This window comes from Musca vetustissima, unplaced genomic scaffold (assembly GCF_032173495.1).
Source record: "Musca vetustissima isolate MV318-11 ecotype Yass unplaced genomic scaffold, APGP_CSIRO_Mvet_v1 utg14546, whole genome shotgun sequence".
Classification (NCBI taxonomy): Eukaryota; Metazoa; Arthropoda; class Insecta; order Diptera; family Muscidae; genus Musca; species Musca vetustissima.
In genome coordinates this window covers 48433-68929 of record NW_026880977.1, presented here as the reverse complement: position 1 = coordinate 68929, position 20497 = coordinate 48433, and positions in this window count along the sequence as shown.

Genomic DNA, 20497 nt, shown 5'->3' with positions numbered 1-20497 from the left:
GTGATGAATTGAGTCTAGAATGATGAGTGGTAAGTTTCGAAAAAATCGGTTCATATTTAGATATAGCTCCGATATATACTTTCGCCCGATTTTAGGTAAATAGCGCACCAAAATCCATTTTTATACCCTACACAACTATGTTGTCAGGGTACTACAGCTTTGTGCAGGCCCAAAAGTTTGTAACGCCGCGAAATATTGGTGCTAGACCCACCTTTAAATATACCGATGGTTATATCTCGACTAGCAGAGTCGATCTAGACATGTGTGTCCGCCATGTAGGATGGGCTCTGGCCAATGAAGACCCCTATTGTTTTTGTTAAAGATCGGTTAATATTTAGGGGATGAAATGGACCAAAAACATTATTTTTGTCGGGTTTTCTGGTCGCTCCAGAGATCGCAATTACGGCCAAAATACCGTGAATTTTTGCATGGAGAAGGGGGTGGGGCCAAAGAATAAGCATGCCTATTTTGATAAAGATCGGTCAGTATTTAGCGGGTCAAATGGACCTTGACTTTTGTGTGAAAAATGACAAAACTTTTATTCTATGGCGTATATATTTACTCCTGAAGGACATAGAGCCGAGAAGTTCATAGTATATCCAAAAGGAGTTGTTGACCTTTAAATTGATGCCAATTATATTGTCGTATGTACTCGGATGCGGGAGTTACACTTAAATATTTACGGGTGCTTACATATTCAGATATTATTTAGTAACCCATTGCCCCACTAGAGGGCGGAAATATAGCGCTGATCGCTTTGAAATGTTCCATGAGGTTCTAGTTATGATTAAGGACAATGCCTATAATTTTCGGTGATGATCAGATAATAATATTGGAGTGAAGTGCACCGAAAACTTATTTTTTTTTGTGATTTTTTTTTTAGTCGATATACAGGCCACAATTGAAAGCTCAACATCACAACATAACCCACGGTAAAGAGAACCTGGAAAAGGACAGCCCTCGTCTACTTAATATTAGAAATATGTGTTGACATCTAGTCGGTCTAGAGGATGTAAATATCGCGAAATATTGGCCAAGGTCTGAATATAGAACCATAGAAAGCTAGATTTTCGTCGAAGTTGTGTAGGGTATCATATGGTCGGCCCCGTCCGACTATACTTCTCCGCTCACTGGTTATAGTTCGATTTGTACGTAATTTGGCATAGCACACTGTATGAAGTCTAGAGTGATGTGTGTTAAGTTCCGTGAAAATCGGATCAGATTATATATTTTCATCCGATTTTAGGCGAATAATGTACTATAGGGACTTTAGTACATTATTCGCCTAAAATATAATATATATAATATAAAATATAAGTTTCGGAAAAATCGGTTCAGATTTCGATAGAGCTGCCATATATCCATATATATTCGTCCGTTTTTATATAAATGAATATCCGATTGATACGAAATTTTGCACTTGAATTTGAGACTTGAATGACGTTATTGCGTTTTATTGAAATTGGTGTAGATGCAGCCATTGCTTCCATATGTGTTTCGAACGGGTGTCTGATTGAAATAAAATAATATAAAATTTGCTATAAATCGTTTTCCATAAATTTGTACTCAGACGACTCTAAATCTGTACGAATGTTCCTTCGAGGAAACATTGACATGCAATTGTAAGGATACATATGTACAATATACCAAAAGTGGTGAAGGGTATCATATAGTCGGCCCAGTCCGACTTTACTGCTTTCCTTACCTGTTATTGTTTAATTTCCTTCAGACTGTAAAAAAGTCATATTCCCAAAATTTCTAAAATAATCCTCGTAATACTTTAAAAAAAGTTCATATCATAAATACCAGCATATAACTTCATGAAAGACTAGTGTAAAAATCTTCAATAATTTTCTGTTCCCTCTCCGTGACTTCAATTTCGAAAAAAAAACAACAACAAATATGATTGCAAGTAAATGTATTGAACTTTATTTTCCATTCCGCAGTGGTAAATGAAGATTAAGGCATAACAAAATAATATCAACATTCAGATACATCTTCATCATTTATCCACGGCGAACTTTTCTTCAGCGATTCTGTAATCGTTGCTTTTGGATCAAAAGGTCAGCAGCAGTTATGTGAATTACTTTAAATTGGGTTTTCTTAGTAAGGGGAATTGGAAAAATAGTAAAAAAAAGTACGTGATGGATATTGTAACTGTAGAAAATTGACTATTCAAAGGTGGTTTTGAAGTAAAATGTTGTAACATTGTAGAAGATTATAGGTTTCAAATTTATTAGTTCATCATATTTTCATGATTTCTTCAAATTTGAAGAGGGAATTTCATTAGATTTTGTACTCAAACCAATTTTTTAAAAATCAGAAATAATATTTGAATAGTCTTGATTTTTTTCTCACAACAAAATAAAAATCCCCTGCTTTCCAAATCAAAAGACTTAAGACACATACTTGATGTCTTGTCTTTGTGCATATGTTTGTAACAGACAAAAGGAAACGAGATAGATACATGGTTCCTTTTGAGAATATGCATAGAATCACTTTCTGAGTCGATTTACGCATGTCCGTCTGTCCGTCCACGTACTTTTGTGAACAAAGTACAGGTCGCATTTATGATCCGATTTGGATGAAATTTGACACAGGCCACTTATTTGGCCCAAGGACGAACCCTATTGAAATTGGGAAAAATCGGTTCAGATTTATATATAGCTCCCATATATATTTTCATCCGATTTAATGTAAATGGTCCACCGAAGTCCCTATATATCTTTCGATTTGCACGAAATTTGGCACAGAGTAATGAATTAGGTCTAGAATGATGTGTGTTAAGTTTTCTGAAAATCGGTTCAGATTTAGATATAGCTCCCATACATATTTTCGTCCGATGTAATGAAAATGGAGCACCAAAGTCCCTATATATCTTTCGATTTGTACGAAATTTGGCACAGCGTAATGAATTAGATATAGAATGATGTGTGTTAAGTTTCCTGAAAATCGGTTTAGTATCGGTTGCAGAATGATATGTTTATGGATCCAGTTTCATTTTACTGGTCCTTTAAAAATTCGACGTCTCTTAGGTTTCATCTGTTTAATATACCCAAAGTGATGAAGGGTATCATATAGTCGGCCCCGTCGGACTTTCCTTATTAGTTTTTTGTTATTATTTTTCATCAATTCCGTTTAGTTCTTTTTCAATTAAGCATCTCACTTAGTAAAATAAAACAGATGTGTGTGTGTTATAATTATCAGGTTTATTCTGCGGGATATCACTCATCTTCCCCGACAATAGAAATGAAATTTGATTATTTTATTTATTTTTCGTTCGATAAATTTCCTAGAAAATTAGGTCCAAAGCTTTATTGAATTTTATTTGTTTTTTTTACTTTGGTAGCGTGAGAACAGGAAATTTCATTTAACACTTCCATAGAAATAAATCTACCACTTAGAACAGGACAGATAATAAAAGCCCAGCAAATAAATCTTAATAAGCTGCAAAATAAAACTTGAAAAACACTGCCCTCAACCTTTGTTAGAACAAAACAGAGATTTTTTTATTTCCACACCACAACGACACTTGGTTCATCTTCAATTTCACAGGAAAAGGAACAAAAAGTATACGACCATCATCATATATAGGTAATATGTAGACAAAGGGTTTCGTTTGTGGCGCGACATGGGATATATCATATAGTGGCATTTGGGGAAACGGTGCAGGTTTATGAAGGAAGAATTGAAATAAAAATGGTAGAGAAATACATTTGGTCTGTGGAAGAGCTTCCGAGTGTCTTCTGTCTACAAAGCTAAAGGGGAACTGTAGAGAGACTTCTAGCTATAAACAAAGCTCTACAATGTATTCTGGTTACAGAGGTTCTTTCAGCGATAGAAGTGAAGTAGAAGTACAACAGAACAACAGTAAGGAGTGTAGTAAAGTTGAACTGGGTCGAATATATAATATCCTTCACCACTTTGATACATATGTATCCTTACAATTGCATTTCAATGGTCTTTCGAAGAAAATACTCATGTATTTCTCCAGCCAATGACAAATTTAATTTCATTCGGGCACATTTAGAGTCGTCTACGTACCATGCGACAAATTTATGGAAAACGATTTATAGCAAAATTGATACAGCCTATTCGGTACGCCACACTGTTAAAAAATTAATTTCAATCAGACACTCGTTCGAAATACATATGGAAGGTTTGGCTGCATATGCACCAAATTCAACAAAAAGCAATATCGTCATTCATGTCTCAGTGATACGATGTGCAAAATTTCATGTTAATCGGACAAACATTATGAGTTTGGTGCACCATTTATATAAAATCGGGGGAATATATATGTATATGTGGGAGCTATATCGAAATCTGAACCAATTTTTCCAAAACTTACCTGCACATAGAAGGATATATAGTGATTTTGGTGTGCCATTTACATAAATTCGGACGAAAATATATATATATGGGAGCTATATCCAAATCTGGACCGATTTTGACGAATCTTAACACTCATCGTTCTAGACTTAATTCAGTACGCTATGCCAAATTTGGTGCAAATCAAAAGTTATATAGGGACTTTTGTGCACTTTTTACCTAAAATCGGACGAAAATATATATGGATATATACGCACTTTGAAATTTAACACACATCGTTCTAGACTTAATTCAGTGCGCTATGCGAAATTTCGTGCAAATCGATAGATATATAGGGACTTATGTGCACTTTTTACTTAAAATCGGACGATAATATATATGGGAGCTGTATCTGAATCTGAACCGATTTTCATGTAATTTAATACACATCGTTTTAAACTTAAATAAGTTCGCTATGCCAAATTTCGTACAAATCGAAAGATATATAGATACTGGTGCACCTAATTCAGTATATGCTATATCTAAATCTGAACCGATTTTCATAAAATTTAACACAAATCGTTCTAGACTTTATTCATCGAAGAATATATAGGGACTTTGGTGCACTTTTAACCTAACATCGGACGAAAATATATATGGGAGCTATATCTAAATCTGAACCGATTTTCATAAAATTTAACACACATCGTTTTAAACTTAAATAAGTTCGCTATGCCAAATTTCGTGAAAATCGAAAGATATATAGGGACTTTGCTGCACCATTTACCTTAAATCGGACGAAAATATATATGGGAGCTATATGTAAATCTGAACCGATTTTCACGAAATTTAACACACATCGTTCTAGACATAATTCATTACGCTGTGCTAAATGTCGTTCAAACCGACGGATATATGGGGACTTTGTGGCACTTTTTACCTAAAATCGGACGAAAATATATATGGGAGCTATATCTAAATCTGAACCGATTTTCATGAAATTTAACACACATCGTTCTGGACTTAATTTAGTACGCTATGCCAAATTTCATACAAATCGAAAGATATATAGGTACTTTGGTGCACCATTTACCTGAAATCGGACGAAAATATATATGGCAGCTATATCTAAATCTGAACCGATTTTTAACAATTTCAATAGTTCGCCAAATTTGTGCCAAATTTCATCCAATTCAAATAAATGCGACCTGTACTTGGTTTACAATTTAACACCAACAGACGGACGGACATGCATAAATCGGCTCAGAAAGTGATTCTATGCATATTCTCAAAAGGAACCATGTGCCTATCTCGTTTCCTTTTGCCTGTTACAAACATATGCACAAACATAATACCCTGTACCACAGTGAAGGGTATAAAAACGGTACAGAAATATAAAAAATAGCTATATAAGTTATTTAGTTATGAAAAAGCTCTAGGTCCACGTTTAAGTATACCTATCATCATATCTCGACTAGCTGAGTGTGCCCGTCCATCCGTATGTCCATTATAATGTGTAAACTAAGGCCACCGTTATGGACCAATCCTCACGAAATTTGCATGTAGGACCGGTTCTGTTCAAAGAAGACCCCTATTGTGTTAGTAATGGTCCGGTAATGATTTAAAGGATGAAATGGACCAAAAACTTAATTTTTGTATGTTTTTCTAGTCGCTCTAGAGGCCACAATTATGACCCGAACATCATGAAATTTTACAGGGAGAAGGGAAACTGGCATGGCTGTTTAGATAAAGATCGGTCAATATTTAGCAGCTCAAATGGACCCAGACTTTTGTGTGACACAGACTGAAGGAAGAACTCAGAAGTAGATAGAATATCAAAGGGGAGTGGTTGACCTTTAAATTGACACCAATTATAATGTCGTATGTACTCGCATGTGGGAGTTATACGTAAATATTTGAAGAGATCTACCTATACCTATAACCATTACCACATTTTTTTTTTCAAATTTTACACGATGTTCCGGATGAAACATAATTTTTGTGTGTTTTTTAGTCGCTCTATAGGCCACAATAAGAAGACGAACATCACATGGGGAAGGTCATCTGGCCAACTAATTTGAATGGATGTAATGATCGGTCATAATTCAGCGGGTCAAATCAACCAAAACCTTTCTGTGTAAATGTTCACCGCGGGAAAAATATTTCGAAAATATGGCAGGGTAAGAAAGAGTAGCTGTTGATATCAAATATCAGGAATATTGCCTTATAAAAGTTCTATTAAAGGCATCTTAGTAGTAAAAGAACAAAATCGTATATCCTCAAAACAAAAATAAAAAATTTTCCACCATTTTCTTGATTTTAAAAATTTTGTTGTAAAAAATTAGTTAACATGAAAGGCAAAATTATTATTGAAACAAATTGACAACAATCAACGAAAATTGTTGATTACCTCAATGACTGACTGACATTACAATAAAATTTATGAAAACATTATTGTAACCAGCAGCAACAACAACATCAATAATCAACAAAATACACGTCCAACAACAACAAATAATGATCTCAATTTCATGGATTATTTTTTTTTTAAACAATTGAAATTTGAAACTCATAATTTTATTTAAAGTTTTTTGTTCAGTTGATTTTGGCTGAATAAGTGAATGAGTGACTGACTGGTTGCTTGGCTATACATGTAGCTAGCTGACATCACAACAAGAAGCCCAACCAAAACCCCAAACAATGAAAAAGAAAACCACGATTATTGTGCAGACCAACCAAAAAAAAAAACACAACACCACCAACAACAACAAAATTAAGCCAATACCTAAAACCTCATATTACAAAAGTTTTTTCCCATGACCTCGAAAATCAGGAGTAATTTTAGTAGACCGACAAACCAACGGCCAAAACGCCAACAACCAACACCACAAAGTCAAGCGAATTCGCAAAGGAGAGTTGCTTTTGTTTGCCGCCACAAGATTAACGAAACGCCACACTATAATTTCAATAACGAACGAATGAACGCTTCACCAACAAAGTGTTGCCCAGTTAACCAACAACGTGAGGTTAAACTTGTAAAAGGAAATGAATGGGGGAGCGGTAGGTACCTTCGGGTCTTGTAGAGGTCTTTACTTGGTATGCTCTTTATGCTGTTGTCCCTATGTAAACATGACTTGCATTTTTGTATTTGCGTTTTTTGTTGTTTTTTAATAAACAATAAAGCTTCTGTCTTTCAAAAACTGTTTTGAAGAAAGAGTGGGACTTTAGCTCCTAATTTTGGTTTCGTATTGTGGTAATAGTGTGTGTGAAAGTCATGATGACAGTATTATATTTCACGATGTCGTTGTAATTTTTACATTTATCAATACAGATAAATTTTTGGGGTGGGAAGGAGGGAAATGGTACAGAAAAGGATGTGCTATACAAATATAAGTTCAGTGATTATCAAAAAGCGTGAATTTCCTTGAAATATTTTTTTCGACAAAGATTTTTAGGATTCTTTAAAAAAAGTTAAAAGTAATCGCGAACTTCAAAAATATTTATTAAACAGGATTAAAAGGATATTATAATGTAGATTTTTATACCCTACACAACTATGTTGTCAGGGCATTATAGCTTTGTGCAGCCCAAAGAATTTTTAACGCCGCGAAATATTGGTCCTAGGCCCACATTTAAGTATACCGATTGCCATATCTCGACCAGCTGAATCGATCTAGACATGTGTGACAAAATGTGTATTCTATGGCATATATTTTTACTCCTGAAGCACATAGACCCGATAAATATATCCAAGAGGAGTTGTTGGCATTTAAATTGATACCAATTATATTGGCGTATGTACTCGGATATGGGAGTTAAATTTAAATATTTGCAGGTGCTTACGTATTCATATATTATTTAGTAACAAAATACCACAATAGAGGGCGGAAATATAGCGCTCATCGCCTTGAGGTATTGTCAAGGACAACGCCTATAATTTTCAGTGATGATCAGATTAAATTTTTGAGATGAACTGGACCGAAAACTAATTTTTGTGTTTTTTTCGAGCCACAAACCGAAAATCACAAAACAACCCACGGTGAAGAGAATCTGGACAAGTAATTAGACGGGCTATACTGAATATTGGGATATTCGGAAAATATGTCAGTGTAAGGAAGATGTGCTGTTGATCTCTAATCGATCAAGAGGGTGCAAATATCACGAAATATTGACCAGGCTCGAAATAAACATACGCAAAAGTTAGAGTTCCATGGTAGTTGTGTAGGGTATCATTTGGTCGGCCCCGTCCGACTATACTGCTTCGGTCACTGGTTTTAAAATATTTTTGGCAAAAATCTATAAGCATGGATTTTTTAAATCATAATTGTTGTTTTTTAAATATTTTTTTTAAGTTCCTATCATTAGTGTACAGGGTATTATGTATTTGTGCATATGTTTGTAACAGGCAAAAGGAAACGTGATAGACACATGGTTCCTTTTGAGAATATGTTTAGAATCACTTTCTAAGTCGATTTATGCATGTCCGTCCGTCTGTCTGTCTGTCCATGTTAAATTGTAAACAAAGTACAGGTCGCATTTATGATCTGAATTGGATGAAATTTGGCATAGGTAACTTATTCGGCCCAAGGACGAACCCTATTGAAATTGGGAAAAATCGGTTCAGATTTAGATATAGCTCCCATATATATATTTAACCGATTTAATGTAAACGATATAGGGATCGTTCATTCGATTTGCATGAAATTTGGTACAGCCTAATCATTAAGGTCTAGAATGATGTCTGCCAAGTTTCGTGAAAATCGGTCCAGATTTAGATATAGCTCCCATATATAGTTTCGTCCGATTTCATGTAAATGGTGCACCAAAGTCCCTATATATCTTTCGATTTGCAACAAATTTGGCATAACGTACTGAATTGATCCTAGAATTTTGTCTGCCAAGTTTCGTGAAAATCGGTCTAGATTTAGATATAGCTCCCATATATATTTCGTCCGATTTTTAGTAAATGGGGCACCAAAGATTTAAATTTAAGCCGATTCGCACAAAATTTTGCACAACGTACTGATGTTACGATAGACTAAAGTGTGCCCAGTTTTATTGAAATCGGCTCAGATTTAGATATAGCTCCCATATATATTGTCGTCGGATTTTTAGCAAATTGTGCACCAAAATGTCAAATTTAGGCCGATTGACGCGCAATTTTGCACAATGTACTGAAATTAGGACAGCCCCAAGTTGTGCCAAGTTGTATTGAAATCGGTTTAGATTTAGATATAGCTCCAATACATATATTTGTCTGATTTTTAGCAACTGGTACACCGAAAAGTAAAATTTAGGCCGATTGGCATAAAATTTTACACAACTTACTAACGTTAGTATAAAGGTACCAATGTACCCGGTTATTGATAGTTCACATATAGACACACATAACATATTTCATTTAGTCCAATTTCATGTCAATGGTCCTTCAAAATATGCGCGGTCTGTGAGGATATATATCTTGAATATACCCAAAGTGGTAAAGGGTATCATATAGTCGGCTCCGTCCGACTGGTTTAATACTATTCTTAAAAATTATCTAAAAGGGTAGATTTTTAAAATCCGATTTTTTAAAAAATGTTAACAATAAAAAAAGAAATTGCACTTATAATTCATAAAAATGATCAATATTGAAAAGCATGCAATTCGCGTATTTGTTGAAATCAGTTGATGCACATGCGGTTTTTACGCATTTTTCGATCATTAAGCGGCCAACGTGTGCCGCTCGATGCACTTTACTATGCAAAAACCCTAAAAATGTCTAAAAATGGCGCAACATACATACGATTTTTATGCGCATCCGATTTCAGCAATCTCCTATGAAAATACACAAAATGACACCTATTTTAAAAGGATCGGTGAAGAACCGCGGATGTGCCGCCACAATCGATTTTGGATAAAATACGCATATTATTCGCGTATCGATATATTTTTTGCCTATTTTCACACAGATTCGCGAATATGATAACATAAGAATGAATGTATGTGAAATCAACTCGAAGGAATCCGCGATTAAATACGCGAATTTGTCAAAATAAATTTTTGCAGTTTTTCCCACATTCAAGGTACCTTTATCTGCCGTTTTATTGGGCGGAATTGAACATGGATGGGCTCATTAGATACGGCACGTAAAAAAACTAAAATCACGAGGGGTTCCACGGAATTTGAATGGACCTTCTTAAATTAGGACTCAAAAAATAGGGCTTTTATAAAAATTTACGCACCAAATTTTCGTCTTTGGAATCCAATTGCAAAGAAGCTACGGTGAGCACATTCATGAGATATACACTAAACGAAGCAAAATCACGAGTTCTACAATCCTATAATTAGTTTGGTCCATTAAACACCGAAAATCCGGCTTCAAAATGTCAGCATCCATTTTGGGTGGATGCAGCGATTATATCGAAAAATCATACATTAGAACCATGTTGTCCATGGGGTATTCTACAACTTAGTCACTGACCACATGTGCGTGCGTTGTGTAGTTTATCCACAAATCAGGAAGGAACACAAAATAATCGTTGGCTTCAACACATTTTCACACATTTTTTTAGATTACCACCATCACAGCTTCCACGCAACTTATTATTTATTACCAATATTTTATATAAATGAATTTGAATATGCATTATGTTCATATTTCGCGAGTTATAACCTTGCATACCTCAGTTTCGAGGAATTTAAAAGATTTTTGTAATTTCCCATACTTAATTAATTATTGGTTAATTTTCTGTAACCAATATCTCATAATTACTGCTGAAATGTACAAGCAACTGAGAATGGCTACTTGCTAGGGATATACACCATCATCGGCACTAAACGGAGTGACCTATCATCAGCAGTAAATTATAACTCAATTGTTCTTTTATATTCGTGATTTTTATTAATTAATAAAGCCTGGGGCTAAAAAATTGATTATTCATTTAGCATTTTACAATACTTGGACTAGCGGACGGACGGACATGTGATTACGACCAACTGTTGAATACATACAAAAAAAAATAATTTAATTTTCATATTTCTTAACAGCTGTCATTAAAAAATAAAAAAAAAATCAAATTGAAAACAATTTACAAAAAACACAAAATAATCATATGGAAGTTGAGATTTTGTGATTTCAATGTGAACAGTGAAAGATACCCCTAATACAGATGTTGGCAATTGTTGCAAATGTTATAGTTGCTATTTTATTTTCATATTACCGTTTTGCATGTTATAATAAAAATCATTATTGATTTTTATTATATCAACAACGACAACAACAAATAATTGTAATGTATGTATGAATAGACGTATGCATGTTGGTATGATTGCAAAAAAATGTTGCAGGTGTTTTTTCTTTTTCTTGTGATCTTTTCAAATATCATGCGATTTTCAATGAAATCACCTGAAATGAATCATTCGATAGGTGAGCTAGACATTTAAACGCCATCACAGCTGCAATAACAATAAATGCTGACTTCATGCTAAAAAAAATGTACATAATTTGTTTCGATATTATTAGAATTCGCAAATAAAAAAATATTTACCATTAACATTTACGCACTTGAATTGTTAACAAATCGTTTAGTGGTTGTTGTTGTTATTCGATTCGATTTTGCATTGCTAATTTATTTTATATTATGACAGATAGGCAATGTAACAGGCAGACACAGTCGGACACATTAATGTGAAGGCGGATTTATTATTATGATGTAAGACAAGTAAAAATGCAAGGCACTATGATTGGAAAATGCTTTAGAAATACCTCAAAATTGGGAGGGACCAGGATATAGGGTATATAGGGGTGGCATAGGGGATGATAGATACCAAGCAACGGCTCTGATTGGCTTTAACATGGCGAAGTCCACGCTTATCTTGGTCCCCGCGGTGCCACCTGGGGTGCTATTCTCATCACCCGATGAAATAGTGAGCTAATATGTGCCGCGAGTTCATCTATAAAAACTATAAAAAAATGGGTTGAGGCGTCGGGTTAGTTGCCCACTCTCGGAAACCCTATGAAAAAGCTAAGAAAAAGAAAACCACACCACCCTAATGTTGACGACCTCCGCAAACGTATAAGGGACCACGATCTGCGAATCTGCACTTGGAATGTGCGCACGTTGTGCAGAACAGGCGCAGTGTTCGCTTTGGCGGATATACTCAAGAAGTACAAAGCCGACATTAAAATTCTGATAGGAAATTTTAATGCAAAAATCGGAAGGGAAAATATCTTTGGCCCCACCGTTGGAAAATTCAGCCTTCTTGAAGAAACATCCGACAACGGCATGAGGTTGATTGACATTGCGGCAGCAAAAAACATGGTAGTTAGCAGCACCAGATTCAAGCATCTCGATATACACAAGGCCACCTGTATCTCTCCTGATCAAGTAACGAGAAATCAAATTGATCATTTTGTGATAGACGGAGGGCATTCATCCAGTGTTTTAGACGTCCGATCGATCAGAGGAGCGAATATCGATTCGGACCATTACCTTGTGGCAGCCAAGGTACGCACCCGTCTTAATGTTGCAGCAAAGGTGCGATCTAATACAACACGGAAACTTGACGTCGAAAGGCTGCAAACACAACAGGTAGCCGAGGCCTACCCCACTCATCTTACCCATCTGCTTGAAGAAAGCACTTCTTGTCCCGATAATAGTATAGAAGCACAATGGCAAAGAATTGCCCACTCCCTACAAACTGCAGCAAAAAGAACCATTGGGTACCAAAAACCACCACCAAGAAACCCATGGTACGATCACGAGTGACGTAATGCTACTGATGTGAAAAACGCAGCGCATAGGGCAACCCTGCAGACAGTAGCAACACGTAACGTGATGGAGAATTATCGGGAGAAAAGGAGAGAGGAGAAACGTGTTTTCAGAAAAAAGAATAAAGAACTAGGAAAACGTGAGCGTGAGCAAATCGAGATGTACAGGAGTCAAAATGAAGTCCGGAAATTTTACCAACGAGTAAAACACCAAACCGAAGGCTTTGGTGCAGGCACATCCTCCTGTAGAGATGAAGAAGGAAACCTGGTGACAGATACAGACAGTGTGTTGAGGATCTGGAAGGAGCACTTCTATAAGCTTCTAGTATCAAATAGTGGCGATGAAGAAGATACCCCAGAACCAATAAGAGATGATGGTATAGAGTGTATACCTCCTAGCCAAGATGAGGTCATAAAAGCAATTAATCGGCTCAAGAACAACAAAGCAGCAGGAGCCGATGGGTTACCAGCCGAACTATGCAAGACTGGTGGCCAGATGCTGGTAAGGAGCATACACCAGTTGATTAGCACAATATGGCTAGATGAATGCATGCCCAATGATTGGAACCCCAGCATCCTGTGTCCCGTGCACAAAAAGGAGACAAGACGATATGTGCCAACTATAGAGGAATAAGTCTCCTTCCCATCGCATATAAAGTGCTATCCAGTGTGATGTGTGAACGATTGAAGCCAATGGTCAATGACATCATCGGACCATACCAATGCGGCTTGAGACCTGGCAAATCCACCATTGACCAGAAGCATGGGTACTTGCGCAAGCAGATGAGGCAACTCTTCGGGAGTTTGAGAGAAAAATTCTCCGAAAGATCTACGGGCCGATCTGCGTCGACGGTGAATATCGGCGTCCAATGAACCACGAGCTTTACAATTTATACGCGGACATCGACATAGTCAGTCGTATTGAGCTGCAGCGTATACGGTGGCTAGGCCATGTTGTGCGGATGGATGAGAATGTCCCAGCTTAAAAATCATATAAAAGCGTGCCTACTGATGGTTCCCGTAGAAGGGGAAGGCCACGAATTAGATGGAAAGACCAAGTAGAAAACAACATCTTGGAACGTGGTCTTCCAAATTGGTGGACTTGCGCACAAGACCGACGCGCTTAGAAATCTTTTTTAAGCTCGGCTTATGGAACAACCGTTCTGCAACAAGCCAGCTAAGTAAGTATATAGGGACTATGTAAAAACAGAAACCTAAATTGTAAATTTAGGTCTCGGTCAAAACATGGATTACAAAATTACATCTCCTTCGGAACTATATTGAAAAGTTTCTGCCACAATATAGCCACTTCAGTTGGAAAACTCATCTAAGAATATTAAAAACCTATAATATGGCTAGACCTTTATATGAGACCTGTGGGTTCTAACGTGTCTGAAATCCTCAAAATACCGAAAAATTGATACGGGGGGTTATTTGGGTACTATACCATCTCTTTCGGAGCTATTTTGAAAACTTTCTGCCACAATATAACCACTTTAGTTGGAAAACTCATCTAAGAATATTAAATACCTAAAATATGGCTGGGCCTTTATTTGGGAACTATGGGGTCTAATGTGTCTGAAATCCTCAAAAATTGATATGGGAGGTTATTTGGGAACAATACCTAAACGTGGACCAACAAATTCAATTTTCAACCCCAAACCTCCTAAGAGTATTAGAAGATACAAACAAAATGACAATCAGCATATGGCGAAGGGTTCAAAAGCCAAATTTAATTATAATATATACGTATCTAACAATGTTGTGATTATGGCTTCAAATATAATTGACAGGTGAAATGAACAAAACACTTTTTTTAACATACCAATGCTCAGGAAATCCTTGTCGAATATGTATCAGGTCATAAAAACCCCATACTTGCCAAATAATAATCCAATCCAATTGGCAATTTGATCAAATTAAAAAGGATTAAAGTGTTGGCCCGGCAACACTTTAGCGCAGACGGCACCAAAATTCAAAATTCTTAGAAGTCCTCCAGAACATTGAAATTGAACAAGAAAAACGAACACTTTATGATTACCCCAAAATAAAAAAATAACACTTGATACGATTCGACCATGTCCCTTGCATTCCCTATAATTAGCAGATTTAACAAAATCCACGAAAACAAGGTGTTATACTTGGCAGGATGTCGGAACATGATTATGATGGCTGGACATGACCATCAATGGTCAGTTGTTGCTGCTTAAGCTTTTATTAGTACAAACAATATTTAAGATGTGAACGACAGACAGACAAACAGCCATACAGACTGTTGTCCCTGGACGTAAGACATACACGATTCTTAATCACAATGCGGTAGCATTAAATTTGATATTTGCCCTGCCAGAGGATAATTTGATTTAACTATCAGTTTTGCACTTGCACTTGAGAGAACATTTTACACAGCAAACATATCCCGACAAGTGTTGGCGGAGTGGAGTGTTAATTTGTACATTTCCACAAAATCATGTTCACATGTGTATTTCGTTGATTCTGATTTAACAAATTACTTCTTCTACCACTACCCAAAACCGAAGGCAAAAAAAAGGATTCATCTCGTAGGCATCCGCTGTAAAACAGTAATTTTTTTTTCTTGCCAGGTTTGATTTATGATGTTAACACATGGTCATATTTAAAGTGTGGCAATTTTTGGCAGATTAAATGCAGCTTCCATATGGTTGGTATGTACTTTTAGCAGGTGCTAAATGCCTTCAAGGATCATTAAATGAAATTAGGGAAGTTCTCAGAAATCAATGGCTTAAGGCTGTATTTTAGAAGTAGAGTGTAATATTCGGAGATTTTTTTACCAATCATTAATTTAGAATTTTGAAGTAAATATTCCAGCCATAAGCTTGGATTTTTTTAAGAATATTTTTCAAGGAATATTCTAGGAGGAACTGTGGATTTTTTAAAGAGGGCCAACATTATATTTCGGAGAATTAAAGGCGTGACAGTTTTAAAATCTATATTTCAAGGAACCATAATCCTGGATTTTCTAAATTATATTTTTCAAGAATCAAATTTTTCAAGGACCAAACAAGTCACAATATTGGATTTTCTAAATTATGTTTTTCATGAGCGGAGATTTTTTAAATTAGTTTTTTTCAAGAGCCAAATGGTCCACAGGTGGGGATTTTTTGAATAATATCTTTCAAGGAGTTGTTTTTCAAAAAAAAAAACGGACCAACACATTTTCAAGTGTGAATTTTTTAAGAACATTTTTCAAGAACCAATAGTAGGACAAGCGAGGAGATTTTTAAATGAAATATTTCAAGGACGCAAAGGAGATCAAACGTAATTTAAAAAAATTTTCAAGGACTCAGGAAGAAACAAGCGTGGATTATTTGAAGAGTATTTTTCAAGGATTCAGCAAGGGCCCTGGGAGGGTCCTTGATCACAGGATCACAGCAACAGGAGTTCTTTTTCAAAAAAAAATAAGGACTAACACATGTTCGAGTGTGAATTTTTTTAAGAATATTTTTCAAGAACCAATAGTAGGACAAGCGAGGAGGTTTTTAAATGAAATATTTCAAGGACTCAAAGGGGATCAAACGTAACTGAAAAAAAAAAATTTCACGGACTAAGGAAGAAACAAGCGTGGATTTTTCGTAGAGTATTTTTCAAGGATTTAGCAAGGACCCTGGGAGGATTTTTTAGTGAATATTTTTCAAGCAGCAGCAAGTGTGGATTTTTTAGAGACCATTTTTCAAGCTCTCAGGGAGGAGCAAGTTTGGCGAATTTTTAAAAATATTTTTCAAGTACCCAGAGAGGAACAGATTTTTTAATGAGTTTTTCAAGCACTTGGGGAGGAAGTTCTCAGGGAGGAGCAAGCGTGGATTTTTTAATGAATATTTATCAAGAACTCATGGAGGAACAAGTGTGGATTTCTTAAGAATATTTTTGAAGGACTCAGGGAGAAAAAAATGTGGATTTTTAATGAATATTTTCAAGCACTCGAGGAGGAATAAGCGTGGATTTTTTTAGAGGATTTTTCAAGCACTCGGGGAGGAACTAGCTGGATTTTCTTTAGTAATATTTTTAAACACTCAGAGGGGAACAGATTTTTTAATGATTTTTTTCAAGCACTCGAGGAGGAAGAAGCTGAATTTTCTTTAAGAATATTTTCAACACTCAGGGAAGAACGAACGTGGATTTTTTAGAGAATATTTTCAAGGATTCAGCATGGATTTTTTGAGCATATTTTCCAGGACTCAGGGAGGAAAGCGTGGATTTTCCTTAAGAATATTTTTCAAGGACTCAGCGTAGAATTTTTAAAGAAAAAATTTTCCAGGACTCAGGGAAGAACAAGCGTTGATTTTTTAGAAAATATTTTTTCCAGGACTCAGGGAGAAACAAGCGTGCATTTTTAGGGAATACATTTCATGGACTCATTGAATTATTTTCTTTGAGAATATTTTTGAATTTTCATTACAAATATTTTTCAATGACTCAAGGAGGAGTCGTAGATTTTTTTTTGAAGGTTTTCCTTTAAGAATATTTTTCAAGGACTTATGGGGCAACAAGCTTGCATTTTTATACCCTTCACCACACTGTGGTACAGGCAAAAGGAAACGAGATAGACACATGGTTTCTTTTGAGAATATACATAAAATCACTTTCTGAGATTTACACATGTTCGTCTATCCCTCCGTCCGTCCATGTATTTTTATGAACAAAGTACAGGTCGCATTTATGATCCGATTTGGATGAAATTTATCATAGGTCATTAATTTGGCCGAAGGACGAACCCTATTGAAATTGGCAAAAAATCGGTTCAGATTTAGATATATATCCCATATATATTTTCATCCCATTTAATTTAAGGGTGCACCGAGGTCCCTATATATCTCTCGATTTGCACGAAATTTGGTACAGCATAATGAATTAGGTCTAGAATGATGTGTGTTAAGTTTCCTGAAAATCGGTTCAGATTTAAATATAGCTCCCATATATATTTTCGTCCGATTTAAGGTAAATGGTGCACCAAAGTCCCTATAAATCTTTCGATCTGCACAAAATTTGGCACAGCCCAATGAATTAGGTCTAGAATGATGTGTGTTAAGTTTCCTGAAAATCGGTTCAGATTTAGATATAGCTTCTATATCTGACCAAATGCAAAATTTAGTATCGCTTGCAAAAGACATGTTTATCGACCCAATTTCATTTTACTGGTGAAGGTTATTATATAGTCGGCCCTGTCGGACTTTTCTACTTTCCTTACTGGTTTTTAAATATTTTCTGAAGAACTCGAAGGAACAAATTTGGATTTTTTTGACGAATATTTTTCAAGGACCAGTAAAGAAAAAACGTGGATTTTTTACACAATATTTTCCAGTACAAACAAAACTGCACTCGTAGATTTAAAAAAAAAAATTAAAGCACCATTAGGGCTGTAGGCGTGGATTTTATAAAATATATTTTTAATGGCGTTTTTTAGGAATATTTTTAAAATAGACTGAAGATTAAAGTCATGCCTTGATAAGCATTGACTTTTCCAACAGTATTTTTTTAATATAGATTTGTTCTATACACTCAATATTTTTTTCTATAACACATAAATTACAACACTCTATTTGCACCGCATGTACTTAACATTCCAGTTCCTGACAACGAGAGCCGGAAAAAATCATAACCTAATAATTTGTTGTTAATATTTTTTAATTTATTTTTATTTGCTATTATTTATCTGTTTTGCCTAGTTAACACAACATTGTCGTTTTTATTATCAACAGCAATTCTTGTTGACTTTTTGATTTATTTATTGGCCAGATTATGTTTCAACATTTGCCCAGTTAACACTACGCCAAAACCGCCAACCAATCAACAACCCACACGCATTTCATTGTGTTTTATTTTTTTTTTTTTGTGTAGCATAACTTGGGCAATTAGGTTTCCTCTCTGGCCAGCATTTAATGGAAAATCCATTGGGCAGGCTAGGCATGCAAGCTGACATTGCCAGCAAGCAGGCTGTCTATCTTAAGCGAGAAAAAAATATATATAAACGAAAATATGCAGCTTTGGCAATTTGTGTCCGCACTAATGTGTGTTTGTGTATGTGTGTTTCCCTGTTAACGTTTCTGTTCTTCAGGTGTAAATTAAACACTAATAATGACACAAAGTTTATTTATTTAAAGCACACCTTAAGTGATTGTTATTATTATTAATACTCTATCGCTTAACTATCTGTTTTGGCTGGCTGAGTGGCCGGGCAGGCTGTCTGTTTACCAGGCTGCCTGCCTAGTTGGCAGCCTGACTGGTCTTTGACTAACAGCATGCATGCTTACTCACTCAAAAATTTACTTGACTTACAATGAAAAGGGTGAACGAAATGCAATTTTATGAAATGTACAAAAAAATATACTTTTTTGGTCCATATTGTATTTAATGTAAAACTCCGTCTTAATCTTTTGGTGTGAATTGACACAACGAAGACGGCGACGACTATGTGTAGGTAGTTATGCCAGACCATGAAACAAAATATCGATAATTTATTTAATAATCTCATATCGATGTCAGTGTCTTTAAACAAATATTTGTTTATGTGAAATTGATTTAAAGTATTTTGAATAATTTTTTAAGGGTAATGCTTAAGTGGAGTTTTAGTGCAATTTGAAGTCTTAATAAAAAATGTGTAACTTACATGAAACGTAGATCCAAATTGTGTGGAGAATAAATATTCTGAAATTAAATAAAAAAGGATATTCAATTTGTTACAAAAAAAAAAAATATTTTCATGGACTAAAAGAGGCGTGGATTTTTAAAAAAATATTTTTTCAAGGAGTAAAATAGGCTCAAATTTGTTACAGAATATTTTTTGAAGGACTAAAAAATTCGTGGAGTTTTTAAAGAATAATTTTTAAAGACTAAAGTAGATTTTTTAATGACTAAAATGGGCGTGGATTTTTTATAGAAACACTTTCAAAGGCTAAAATAGGAGTTGATTCTTTATAGAATATTTGTTCAAGGACTAAAATTGGTGTGGATTTTTTAAAGCAAAAACTTCCATAGACTAAAATAAGAGTGGATTTTTTATAGAAAAAATTGCAATGGCTTAAATGGGCGTGGATTTTCTAAATAATAATTTTTCAAGGACTAAAATGGGCATGGATTTTTTAAAGCAAAAAATTCCATAGACTAAAATAAGCGTGGATTTTTTACAGAAAAAAATTCAATGGCTTAAATGGGCGTGGATTTTCTAAATAATAGTTTTTCAAGGACTAAAATAGGAATGGATTTTTATACCCTTCACCACACTGTGGTACCCTTCACCACACTATGTCTTTTTTCCGTCCGTCTGTCCATGTTAAATTGTAAACAAAGTACAGGTCGCATTTGTGATTATAACTGGATGAAAGTTGGCACAGCTCATTTATTTGGTCCGAGGACGAACCCTAAGGTCGCTTTTTTGATTAGAACTGAATGAAAGTTGGC